Raw genomic sequence first — 13,013 nt, forward strand, 5'->3', positions numbered from 1 at the left:
CTCTTGGAGGGGTTTCTTATCAGCTCTGAGATGAAGTCTTCGAACTCCTCTTGGGTGCCTGAAGGAGGGGCTAAACCCACATGCACTTAGAAAACAGCTTTTAAAAAACCCTCTTGCTGCAACATGGGACTTGTAAAAAGCACATTGACACTTGGCTGACTTCTCACTTGACTTTCTCAGTTTCCATCAGCCCTCCATCACACAGGAAAGGCTTGTATTTCATGGAGAACGCAGGCGAGTGTATGTGTGTGTGTGTGTGTGTGTGTGTGTGTGTGTGTGTGTGTGTGTATGTGTGTGTGTGTGTGTGTGTGTGTGTGTGTGTGTGTGTGTATGTGTGTGCTTGGGCACACACAAGAGAACACTGTCACATCACCAGCCACTTTGGTGTAAATAGACAATACTGTTTCAAACACACACAAGGTGCTACTGTCACAGTGAAGACGTTGTGGTAGAGACACCAGTTAGGCACAGGCAGAGAATTAAGACAACCATCTGGTTCATCATCTGATCGTCATCCCACAGATCGGAGGCAGGAATCAGTTTCCTGCCTGAATTGAGCCTCTGACACAGACGTTAAAGTAGACCCAGCACTTACTGAGCACTCACCATGTGTGGTTTTGTAACAACTCCATGTGATGAATCTCACTGCTCTGGTCCTGCCCTGCTTGTTAACTGTGGAGAAGAAAATTGGTAGCAAACAATGTCTCAGTTTGCCTGGGACAGGAGTCTCAGGAATACACAGTGTTCAGTGTTAGAATAGGAATACCAGGGAAACTACAGTAAGTGGATCATTAACAAAATGAGACACTGAGAAGCTATGTAACTTCTGTGTGTGTGTGTGTGTGTGTGTGTGTGTGTGTGTGTGTGTGTGTGTGTGTGTGTATGTGTATGTGTGTGTGTATGTGAGTGTGTGTTTGCATGCCTGTGGACATGTGTGAAATATGCCTGTGTGTGCTTGTGTCCATGTGAGCATGCATGTGAGATGACATCAGGCACCTTCCTCCATTGCACTGTACTTCATTTTAAATTTTTTGCTACTTTTATCAATTTACTTGCATTTGTATATATCATGCTTACATGTGGAGGTCTACCATGTGGATCCTGGGGATCAAACTCAGGTTGTCAGTCTTGGTGATAAATGCTTTTACCCATTGATCCATCTTACCAGCCTTCTTCCTCTCTTCTTCTTCTTCTTATTGTTATTATTATTATTATTATTATTATTATTATTATTATTATTATAATATTGTCTTGAGATCTTGAGGCAGGGTTTCTTTTTGAACCTAAAGATTACCCTTTTGGCTAGGCTAACTGATTAGAAGCTGCTATAATCTTCCCGTCTCTGTTGCTCAGTATTAGAGTTACAGGAAGCACAGTCACCAAGCTATCCCCCAAACACCCTGTGCAGCGTCTTGAAGGCTGCACAGCCAGTGAGCAGTGAAGCTGTGAGTTAGTTACTTTTCTCATCATTGTGACAAAATGTTGACAAAAGCAACTTAAGGAAGAGTGCTAGTGACTTTTCTATTGCTGTGATGAACTGCCACAATCAAGGCAACTTATAAAATAAAACCTATATTTGAGACTTGGCTTTCAGAGGGCTCACATCTATCGTGGTGGATCAAAGATCTGGCAGTAGGCAGCTAGAGCAGGAGCTGAGAGCTTGGGTCTCCATCCACAAGCAGGAGACAGAGAGCACACTGAAATGGAAAGATTCTCTTGATACCTTAAGTGTGCCTCAAGTGATCCATCTCCAGGAAGGCCACGCCTCCTAATCCTTTGCAAACAGTTCTACCCACTGGGCACTGAACATTCAAACACAGGAGCTGATGCAGGCCGTTCTCACTAAAACCTCCACAAGAAGGGGTTTATTTGGGCCCATCATTTGAGGACACAGTTTGTCATGGTGAGGAAAGCATGGCGATAAGAGTGTTAGGTGGTCGGACACATTGCATTCCCAGTGAAGAAAGAGAGAGAAGTAAAGGCAGTTGCTCAGCTCACTTTCATCTCATTTACTCAGAACCTCAGCTCGTGAGATGGTGTTGTTTATACTTAGGCTTGGTTTTTCTGCCCCAGTTCATCCGATTTGGACACTCTCTCACAGATTTGCCCAAAAGTTTGTCTCCTGGGTTGTTCTACACCCTGTCAGGTTGGCAACCAGCATTAACCACCACAAGGTAGAATTTGAAGCTACTCCAGTATCTCTGTACAAATTCATCAATCCCAAAGTGCTCCCTGTAACCCACCCAGTCCTCACGTTATGATTTCCTGCCATGATCAGTCTACTAAAACAATGTATCACCGCTGTCAAAGGGTACCACAGATTATTGGGTGTGTGAGAACACCTACATATACCTAGCCAAAGTCAGAAGGGAACAATTAACACATAAAATCCCAATGACGTATTGTCTAATCATAGAGCAAAATCCAGCATATACAGGCATGATGCATACTCCTGTGCTGTGCCAGGTAAGGTCTCCAAACATGCCCTGCTCAAGGTGAGAGTTACAGGAACCTGGAGAAGATTCAAAGCAGCCCAGACTGATGGGGCAAGATGTGAAATGAGGGAGCCGAAGCAGAAGGAATCTCAATTTGACCTTGCCCAGATTTAGACATTTGGAAGGGAGAGATTTCTAGGTGAGAATGCAAGTGTGAGGCTGACAAAACCCGCCACATGGCGCAAGCTTGGGATGAGTGTAAACTAGGAAGCGAGACAGAGAAGAGGTTGAGAAGGACAAGCTGCCTTAAAGATGAGACCAGGCAATGTTCTCACTCTTCCATCCACAGACACCGACGCTACCCGGGATCGTTTACAAAAGTCTTAGGGTCAGTGCACCTTAAACAAGCGCCAACCCCACCCTAATTAGTTGCTTTTTACATATTCACATTTGAATGTGGGGAAAGGGGGTTCTGCAGTCAGCTCTGCATCCTGGTTTATCAGCTTTACATATTACAACTTCTCCCCACAAGAGGCTGTCACACCAAAATCTCTGAGGTGGGTGGTGCTTCCTGTGGTGATTCTGTGATGCACAAAAGGAAACCCCAGCACCCACACCTGCGCACTCATCAAGGCTGGAAGAGAAGCTTCAGAGTGACAATCATCCAGATAGAGGTGGTCCACCCCGCCCCATCCCACATCCCATTTCTCCCCAGTTTCCAGCTTTGCTTTCAGCTGTGGAGCTCGGTGTTCCTCACAGATCCTACCGACTGAATTACCAGATCATTAAGGTTTATCCAGTCTGCATTTCTTAAATACGGTTATCCAAAGTTTAGTTGAGCCACATATTTTGGAAGTGCTTTTGCCCAGTATTGGATCCAAACAAACAGACAACAAGCTGGGTAATCAAGACTGTCATAAGAGCCATAATCACCCACAGAATGCCAGCATTAAAACCTGACAGGCCCAATCCTTGAAGGTGCAATTCACAAGTGAGAAGAGACTGCATATATTTGCACAAATAAAAATAATCTACATTCCTGTGAACTATAGAATGAGCCACTCCATATTTATATATTTACGCTTGCCACTGGGGTGTATATCACAGCCTACTATTCTAATTACTCTCAAATCAGTCCTATTTTTCTCTGTCTAGAGGAAAATGAGCTATAGACATATTCTCCGCACACTTTGGGGAGATACCTCCACACATCAGTCCGCAAGTGTTCTCCAAGTTTAACTTAGAACTTTCTGCCTCCAAACCTTCAGGGCTGCATGCTAAAATGCAGAGTCTTAGGTTCAAGCTGGACACACAGATTTCCCACATACAGTGGGCACTTCCCTCTTACAAGGTTGCCTATGATAGGGATGAAATTGTTCCCTGGCCTGGGTCCTGGACAAAATCCCCTCACAGATCCAGGTTCCAATGGAGGAGAGCTGGTAAAAGCAAGCAGCATAAGAATTGCCTTCCAATCTTTTATTGATCCCATGTCTTCATCACCTTCGTAATCATCTGGAAAGTCTTGCTTGACATGCCTTAATAACTGTAACCAAATATTCCCAGGACAAACATTTCTGAGCAGCTCTTCGTTGTACACAAATTGCATGACAAGTGTTCGTTATAGCAGGCAAAAGACCCTTTTCTATGATGGAGATTGAACCCAAGGCTTCATGCATGGCAGACAAAGGCTTCTCCTGCTCTTCTGCAGCCCCAACTCCCCTAGGAGCATTTTCTGCACTGTCCATCATATATACTATGACATCTGGCCTTCTCTATTGAGTAAGTGGCTTCTTCTCTTCCTGGGTGTGTATGACCTACAGTCCCTCCATGTTTACACCTCCTGTGGTGTCTCCAACCTCACCAGTGAGTCCCGTGATGTGGGGACACTTCTCCTCCCAGGCATCCCAGTGTTTACCCTCACAGTAAACATATTCCTCATATTTGTTCTAAAACTCTCCCTTCTCTACATTCCAGCCTTCTCTTACAAGTAGAATTGAAGGTCCCCTCCTAATGAAGGCTGAGAATCCCTGATTCAAAAATATGAAATGCTCCAAAATCTGAAACTTTTCTCTGTGTGAGGAGCAGGGATTGTGCATCTGAGGCATTCATGGATCACTGTGCTTCACATCTAGCGTCTTGGAATATTTTAAAACCTGCATGTCACAAATGTTAATTCCTTACATGAGCTCTCAGGACAGATTACAGTCAGAATACAGACTCACTAAAGCTCATGTGTAAAACTACCTTCAACATAAAGGACTTTTGGCCTCGATTTGTGGCCCACAACCTAAGAAATTTCATATATGCAAATATCCTGAAATCCTTAACTATCAAATTTCAAATCAGTCCCCAAGCATTTAGGAGAGGAGCCCTTAAGTCTGCACCTACATGTTTCTGTAACACATACTCATGTGCCTCTCAATGTTTGCCTTGGTTTCCCCTGCAGCCATAAGGATCTTAAGGAAGACACTGCCTACTGCTTTCTTGGTTATATTACATGAAACGAAACTCAACATTCTGCACAAGCAGCTCTGAACATTTGAGCCAACCATGGCTGGATCAATGTTGGGGAATGACTCTGTAATTCTGGTTCCTCCTTCACTGTATGATGCATAGAGTAGCTATGCTTCTTGCCACCCACAGAATGAAACTCAATTTCCCCAAGAGTTAATTTTATAAGAAGCAGGAGAAGCCATCACTGTGCGCTAGCATCATAGCTCACATTGCATAAATCCACTCAGGCTGCTCTTCCTTTTTTTCTCTCCCAACAGCCTATTTTTCAACACCCTCAGTAAATACATTTAATAATCAGTTGGTAGATTAGCATACAAAACTAGTCTTAACTAAATTTGAATTCAATCTTTATTTGAGGCAGTGATAGCTAATATTGACTGTTGCATAGAATTATGAGGTACCCCTGAGTTGTCAGCTCCTGTGGAGCTGAGATCTATTTTTTAAAAAGCAGTTATTGATTTCTGCAAATAGGCTTTCCTTGAGGCTCCTGCAGATCCTGGGCTTTGGGTGAAGTGTGCTGAGGTGATGGATAGTGAGGGCGAGTACATTTTCCCTTTGTTCATCTACATTCTTATTAATAATAATATCTTTCATTTATAACTCCTTTCATCCCCAAGCATTGTGAAGTGCTCTGTGGACGTAGTACTGCCGTATGGAGAAATCCATCACACACCCCGTAGGTGAGATGCAGAGGTTGTCTGGTTTCACTGCTGAGCTGTACCATAGCCTGGGATACTAAGAAAGCATCACAGCCAACCTATGCAATCTTAAAGAAATAACTGGGCTAACCTAGAAAGGAGCTAGGCTAAGCTGTCTGTCCTAATAAGTACCTGCTCTGCACCTGCTAATGACACTGAGTCTTATGACCAATTTACCAGGTCAACATGCAAAGGATCCTATCACAAAGAACTAACATCCCTGAGTGTGGTGTTAAACTTCTGAAAAACAAGGAAGAATGAACCTGATTGTGCCGTTGAGATACAGTGTCATATGTGTACAAAGGTGTGCTTAATTTTCACCCCCAAGCAGGTTCACTATTACAGCATCATTGCCTCTACTGCTGTAATGATCCCACGCTCCTGAGCATATCCCTTTCAAACATCTCTTTCCTTCCTTTCTTAGTTGCCAAGAGACAAATGTGGCACTATGGCTGCCCAACATGGTAGATCAAGTTCAGAGGTTGGTCTGGGTTGAGTCAGTTTGGCACTCTTCCATTTTAAAACAGGTGGGCAGGTGGCTAGCTCCTGTTCCACAGATAATATTTAATTCCCACCCAGAAACTGAAGCCTAACTTTGACCATTTTTTTAAAGTTTATTTTTATTTGGGTTGTTTTCCTTCATCTTGATTGAATAGTATTAGACACATTAAAAACTTGGTGATCGGTTATAAAACAAAATGAGAAGCTGAGGGAAAGCTTGAGTGAAAACGGGAATGAGCCCATCCACTGAGTTTCCTTTCCCTTGACTTTGCCAACTGGGTTTATATGTTATTTATCTCCAGTGTTTACTGTAGGAGATTGTTTTTCTCACCACTTGGACATGAAATTCTTGTTCTTTCTATCAACAAAGAAATTTCTGGCTCCTTTCAACCCAGGTCAGAAAAAGCAGGGTGGGTCCCTCAGGGCCTCCCGCTAATTAGCAACAGACTTTCTTCCCACCACACACATTCCGTCCTGCACAGAATGTTAGGGACTTTCTCTCACTGGTGACTTCATTTCATGCTTCTGCTTCTTCAAATTGACCTTACCACATACTCAGATCAGTGCCTATGCTTGCATGGCAGTCCTACCAAGAAAACCTTCAGCCAGCTACCTTGCGGGGCACAGAGCCCAGGCACAGCCTTGTCACAGGCAAGTGGGTCCTTCAGAGTCCCCCAGTATCAGCAATGGGATGTGCCATTTTGCTGTGCTGTGGGTGCGGATTATTTTTGACTGGCTCAGTATTGGCTGTGTGAGCAAGACACTGGTTTAATTACCTTTCTTTTTTTTTTTTTTAAACTTTGCAATACAATTCAGTTCTACATATCAGCCACGGATTCCCTTGTTCTCCCACTCCCGTCCCCCTCACCTTCCCCCCAGCCCCCTCCCCCCTTCCCATCTTCTCCAGGGCAAAGCCTTCCCCACAGACTGAGATCAACCTGGTAGACTCAGTCCAGGTAGGTCCAGTCCCCTCCTCCCAGGCCGAGCCAAGCAATCCTGCATAGGCCCCAGGTTTCAAACAGCCAACTCATGCAATGAGGACAGGACCCGGTCCCACTGCCTGGATGCCTCCCAAACAGATCAAGCCAATCAACTGTCTCACCCATTCAGAGGGCCTGATCCAGTGGGGACCCCTCAGCCATTGGTTCATAGTTCATGTGTTTCCATTCATTTGGCTATTTGTCCCTGTGCTTTATCCAACCTTGGTCTCAATAATTCTCGCTCATATAAACCCTCCTCATTCTCGCTAATTGGACTCACAGAGATCCACCCAGGGCCTAGTCATGGATCTCTGCATCCAGATCCCTCAGTAGTTGGATGAGGTTTCTAGCACGACAATTAGGGTGTTTGGCCATCCCATCACCAGAGTAGGTCAGTTCGGGCTGTCTCTCGACCATTGCCAGTAGTCTGTTGTGTGGGTATCTTTGTGGATTTCTGTGGGCCTCTCTAGCACTTTGCTTCTTCCTATTCTCATGTGATCTTCATTTACCATGGTCTCCTATTCCTTGTTCTCCCTCTCTGTTCTTGATCCAGCTGGGATTAATTACCTTTCTTAATGGCTGATATGGATCAAAGGATGAGGGAGCTGGAATACTGAATGGCACCAGCTGCCGTTTCCTATTTCCTTACTATCCCAAGCCTTGACTCTGAGAGACTGTATTAGAAGTGACATCCACTTATTATCACTTTTCCTCCATTGGCATACAGCTCGTACCTGTAAGTGAGCAAGCCTCTCCCACCTGCTTGTGCCATGAGAGAAAGCTGTGCCCTCGTTGACCACCTGATTATCCTCTCTCTAGCTGATGCAGAAGTCCTAAGTGCTGTGGAGAAAATCCTGCCTTTAACAATATTGACAGCCGAAAACAGTTGAAGGGAGGTGGAAGGAGGGGATGCATCCTGCAGTAACCAGAAAGGTGAATAGAGCAAGGCGTAGGCACCTATGTGACTGGATCCTGAGCCTCATGCCAGATGCCGGTCAGAACAGCATTTCCAGTGTCTGTGTGTGCAAAGCAGGGTACAGGGGGAGACCCAAGGTCAAAACCCAAACTTTGCTCAGGATGCGAGATTTTCTGAAAGGGTAAATGAGTTTCATAGTAGAGTAAGTTGTGACTGTTGTTTGTGGGCTGAAATCTTGGGAGGAAAGCACTGCTTTTCTGAATTTTATTTTGGTTGTGCAGCAGCATTTTTTTTTGTTGTTGTTGTTTTTTATTGTTGTTTTGGTGGCAACTAAGAAAAACTATGCTATGATGTACCCATGACTACCCTATGATGTATCCATGTTGTACAAGCCATGACCTTTGGGACTGTTTTCTCCATCTTGAAAACCCTTCTTTGCCCACATTTTCTCAAGCCTTGAACTCCTAGAACCCGAGAACAAAGAATGGAGGGGAGGAAGCTCAGGCTGGGTGAAACCAGCTAAAGTGTTGGAGCTCGCTCACTTTCTCAGGAGGCTTCTTTGGAGCTCTGTTGAATCAGAGGCTAGAATCAAGTAGCTTCATAGATAGTGAAAGGTCTTTCCTGACCATGCCAGTCTGCCCTGGGAGAGCCTGCAAAGCAAGGGCTGGAAAGACAGAGGACAAAGAGAAAATGGGTCAGAGGAGCTTCCCACTCAGAATGGAGACGACTCTAATCCATTTCAATCTAAGGAGGCCACACACCCAGCCATGCTCATTGAGATGTGCAGGCCATCTTTGCAACTGTCTTTCTATGTATATTTATGTGGAACACCCAGAGTCACTGCAAGGAGCTGGGGCTTGTTATTTTGACTGATTACAGGCGAGTGGCTGCTTTGTAATGGCAGCAGCCACTCATTAGCTCTGGCAGGCCAGACAGAACCCATCAGCTCCTTCCCACCACATCCTCCCCTGGAGGTGAATATTCAGCAGGCATTGATCTCCTTAATGAGAACACAGCCCATGCAGCTTCGATTAGCAGCCGTGGAATTTTAAATAGTTAATTGTGACAAGGGGTCAACATGTGCACACGTGTATACAGGTGAGCATACATGAGCATATGGCCTGTACACCATGGTTAAGGGGGTCCTCAGTCAGAATGCACTGCCAGGGAGGACAATTCCAGTGAGCAGTCTTGAGTGTCGTCCCCCCCCCCCCCCCCCCGATAACAAGAGGAGTGGCATTTATATTAAGGAGGTCCTGCAAGGAAGCCCTTCACTCTGTGCCCACAGAGCCATCCAGAAATGCTGGCTTGACTCCGTCCAGTCCCCTTCTCTTGGGACACACAGGCCAGTGGAACACCATGAGGTGATGAAGATGAATGCTGGTCTTGGAGGACAAATCCATCTGTTCCAAACAAAATAGCTCCCTCTTAAAAAGCCTCAGCTGAAAGACCTCCCTCCCAAACCCAATGAACATAATTAAGTATGGGCTGGAATGGACAGGAAGACATGGTAATTGATTGTGGCCTTTCTGCCTGGCAGCTGCACTTAATTAACCTTTAGATTCAAATATCAAGTTGTGCCTTCATGGAGTGGCATGGGGAAGGGACTACCTGACCCCACTTATCTCTGCTCACTAGAGGGACTGGTTCAGAGGTCACCCCAGCTGGGCCGATTCTCAGCCATCCCATTGCCTTTTCTCACCTAAATAGCTTCAGGTCTTGGAAGTTCTTCGCACCTGGAGGGTGCAAGAATGCCTGGCGTTCGCTGCTGAGGCAGGCCATCTGCAGCAGTGCCTTCTACTATCCACACAGGACAGTGCAGGCTGTGAAGAGCCAATGGAGCCACACAGGTAGGCCAGGTACCAAGTATTCAGGAACAAAGCCAGGCAGAGCTGCTCTGGCACGGTTTGTCTCCTCCCCCTGCAGAGATCACAATCACTCTCAAGTATCATCTTTGAGAACAAAGCCCAGTGGTGGTAAGGACTGTAGGTAGACACGGGGGTTCGGGACTCTGCTGAGCCTCACTCCACACACTAAGAACAGGGAGTAGTACCTTCTTGGCTTCATGTAGGTGACTCAGGGGAGCTGGGCACAGAGCTGTGAACTCCTCTGTTCTCATTGGAGCACTGATCTGTGCTGTACCATCACAGTGCAGCTGTCTTTGAGGCTTGTTGCTAGGGGTGACACGATGTGTACAGCAGACATTGGGGCCGCTGGGGCACAGCACAGCGGCACACCTCTGCCCTCTGGAATCAGCAAGAGGCACTTCCCCAGTTCAAGCCCAGTTGGAGTTCTTTATACCATCTCTCCAGAGCCGGTGAGGAGGAAGTGCACAATGCTCTGGCTGACTCTAAACACCATCAGCTCTGTCCACCTCGCTCTCTATTTCCTGATTACCAAGCTTCAAAGAGGATCCAGCTTTCTTCATGGTCAAGGGGCGGGTCTGAATGGAGCTGTGCGTTCTGGATGTTGAGCATAGCGTTTCTAGTTATAATTTCTTTGTCTTGATTTCCAAGGGGGTCGGGGGAGAGAGAGAGAGAAAGGAAGAAGGGAGGAAAAAGGAGGAAGAAACACTGGGTAAAGAAAAAGAAAAAGCTACAAATATTTATTTCAGTGGGTTGAATTTGCAAAGTTCACTTTTGACTTATGATATTTTCAATTTATGATGAATCTGTTGGAACATAAGCCTATATGTCAATGGGTCACCTTAGAACTTTTCAGCTTTACAGTGGTGGAAAAGCAGAAACTTTCAGTAGAAACCATAGTTCACATGTTGAATTTTGCCATTCCTGGGCTAGAGATCTGAGGTATGATCACTTCTCTTTATGCTGTGGTGTTATCCCTTCTCTTGATTTTGTGGTGTGATGCTCTCTCTTGACGCTGTGGTGTGATCCTCTCTCTTGACACTGTGGTGTGATGCTGTCTCTTGATGCTGTGGTGTGATCCTCTCTCTTGATGCTGTGGTGTGATGCTGTCTCTTGATGCTGTGGTGTGATCCCTCTTGATGCTATGGTGTGATTGCTAACCCACTCTCTTGATGCTGTGATGATCCCTTCTCTTGATGCTAGACAGTGGGAGTAAGTTACAGCTCCAGGACAGTAGCAGGCTTTCTCAGACTGTCAGCCCCCAAATCATGACATAGAGACTTATTAATTATAAATGCTTAGCCTTATCTTATGCTTGTCCCACTAGCTTTTATAACTTATTCTCACCTGTTTCTCTTTATCTATGTTTTGCCTCAGGACTTTTTAACTTTCATTCATTTTGTATGTCCTACTTCACTGCTTCCTCCCTGTCTGGATAGATGGCCGGCCAGCTCCCCCTTTCTCTCTGCCTGCCAACCCTGCCTATTCTTTCTCTGCCTAGCTATTGGCTGTTCAGATTTTTATTAGACCAATCAGATACCTTAGGCAGGGAATGTAAAACAGCAACACATCTTTTCATAGTTAAACAATTGCAGCATAAACAAAAGCAACACATCTTTATATAGCTAAAAAATTATTCTGCAACACAAACAAATGCTACACACCTTTTCATAGTTAAACAAATATTCTATTCCACAAAACAGGAGAGCTACATAACTGTAAGGCACACAACCCATATATAGTGAGCTGAGTTGGAGATTTTCTTCCTGCCTGGATTCCAGAAGGTAGCTCAATCTACTGCTGCCTCACAGATGGCTAGCACCGGGGGGGGGGGGGGGGGGGGGGGGGGGGGGGGGGGGGGAGTGGGGGAGAGGGTCATAAAAACATACTTTTGGAATGACCTAGGACACAGATAGTCAAATAGATATAGGCATATAAGAAATAACAAGATAGCTCATGCTTTATTATAAAATAAGCTTTATGTTGGAAGATTCTGTCCAGCAGCAGGCAAATATTAGTGTAGTATATTGAAAGGATGTTTTAACTTTTGACATTTTTATGCAAAAACACAGTAAATGCTATTTCCTAGGTAATTAATGGACTTATTGAGATATAACACCAATATAAGCCAACAAGCCACCCATTTCCCCACCCCCCAATTTCTTTATTCAGTCTTCAGATTAATTCTACGCTGCTTCCTTGCTCTCCCAATCAGGTATATTTTCTCTTTCAAAAAGACAGTTGCAGAAGGAACACTATCCATGGACAAAAGAGATCCCACCCTCCAACAGGCACCTGGCTACCATATGGCACCTGGATCCCTAGCTGGCATTGCCCTGCCAGGACCACATTCATGAAGGCACTCTTCTCTTAGTGAGTGGCTAAGGAAGGCAAGGACTGTAAAACCCATCATGCAAAAAAAACCATTTCTTTCCGTCATGAGTGTAATTTCTACCAAACTGAAGACCAACACTCAAACTGACCCTTCTATCATGCCAATAGTGTGTACACAATATGATTCCCATTGCTAGCAAACAGTGAGCCTGCTGTATTGTTGGTAATGTGGAATCTAGATAAAAAGAAAAGCTGCTCAGTGTCCAAGTGACATTGACTCGTGTCATAAGTAAGCAATGAAGAGAAGACTAATAAAGAAGGGGCTCCTGATTGTGGCTTTCAAATGGTAAATTGACCCAGAATCACTGAGGGTTGATATGAATAGAATGTTTGTGTGGGAAATAATTAAATAATAATGCTAGAAAATGAATTTAGTGCCCTGTATAAGAAGCCAGAGAGCTAGCTACCCACTGCTCCCCAACTCCCTCCCCAGCCTTCTGAGGGAACAGCAGAAAGATGGTTTCCTGTAGATCAGGCAAATGGTTTTAATCAAGTAATCAAGAGCTTGGCCCTGCTGCCACCCTGATATTGGATTCCCAGATGACAGAATACAAGAAATAAAAGTGTATTGTTTGAGCCATCAGTTGGTGCAGGTTGTCAAAGCAACTGACATGGATATTACAAAGCTGCACAATGTGATTTTGATTCATTCAATCCCTGGCAGACTTCAGACCCAACATTTTCAAAGGAACATAAGGGTGGTCCCTTTG

The 13,013-nt window shown here is 45.0% G+C and overlaps 1 protein-coding gene across 1 annotated transcript in view; it reads left to right on the plus strand.

Annotated features, from left to right (window-relative positions):
* The window catches only part of Opcml (opioid binding protein/cell adhesion molecule like), a 1,141,264-nt gene that overhangs the window by 520,682 nt on the left and 607,569 nt on the right, over positions 1-13,013 (plus strand). The window lies entirely within an intron of this gene.

This window comes from Peromyscus californicus, unplaced genomic scaffold (genome assembly GCF_007827085.1).
Source record: "Peromyscus californicus insignis strain IS unplaced genomic scaffold, ASM782708v3 Scaffold_11__1_contigs__length_118956290, whole genome shotgun sequence".
Classification (NCBI taxonomy): Eukaryota; Metazoa; Chordata; class Mammalia; order Rodentia; family Cricetidae; genus Peromyscus; species Peromyscus californicus.